The 626-nt window shown below is 31.8% G+C and overlaps 1 protein-coding gene across 2 annotated transcripts in view; it reads left to right on the plus strand.

Moving 5' to 3' along the window:
- The window catches only part of LOC106871453 (corticotropin-releasing factor receptor 2), a 280338-nt gene that overhangs the window by 82925 nt on the left and 196787 nt on the right, over positions 1–626 (plus strand). The gene's annotated exons all lie outside the window — the stretch shown is intronic.

Below are 626 nucleotides of genomic sequence, written 5' to 3' on the forward strand. Positions count from 1 at the left end.
CACACACACACACACACACACACACACACACACACACACACACACACACACACACACACACACACACGCACACACACACATGCATGTACATGTTTATATGTGTATGTGTATTGTGTATATATTTATGTTTATATATGTACATATGTGTGTGTGTGTACGTATATGATAATAATAACATATTTATATGGGCATCTGTATATATTTATATATCTCTTCGGATATAAGAATTCTGAATCAGGCTTTTCCATCCCATTTTAAGTGCATTTGTCTCAAGTCAATATTATGTATGCTGAATCTTTCCTCCATTTCATTATTCTAACGAAACGTATTGCCTTCTTCCTATCAATACGGATCCATTAAGTTGGATATTACTTTTTGCTTAACTGGTATTGAATACGGTAGTTTGTCTCACTATTTTCCCATCTCATTCAGTCTGTTCATCTAACTTGTCTGCCCTATCCTGAGCGCGCACGTGTATATATATACATACATAAATAGTAAATAATATATAGTTTATATCTATCTATCTATCTATCTATCTATCTATCTATCTATCTATCTATCTATCTATCTATCTATCTATCTATCTATCTATCTCTGTATATATATGTATATATATGTATATA

Source organism: Octopus bimaculoides, chromosome 10 (genome assembly GCF_001194135.2).
Source record: "Octopus bimaculoides isolate UCB-OBI-ISO-001 chromosome 10, ASM119413v2, whole genome shotgun sequence".
NCBI lineage: Eukaryota > Metazoa > Mollusca > Cephalopoda > Octopoda > Octopodidae > Octopus > Octopus bimaculoides.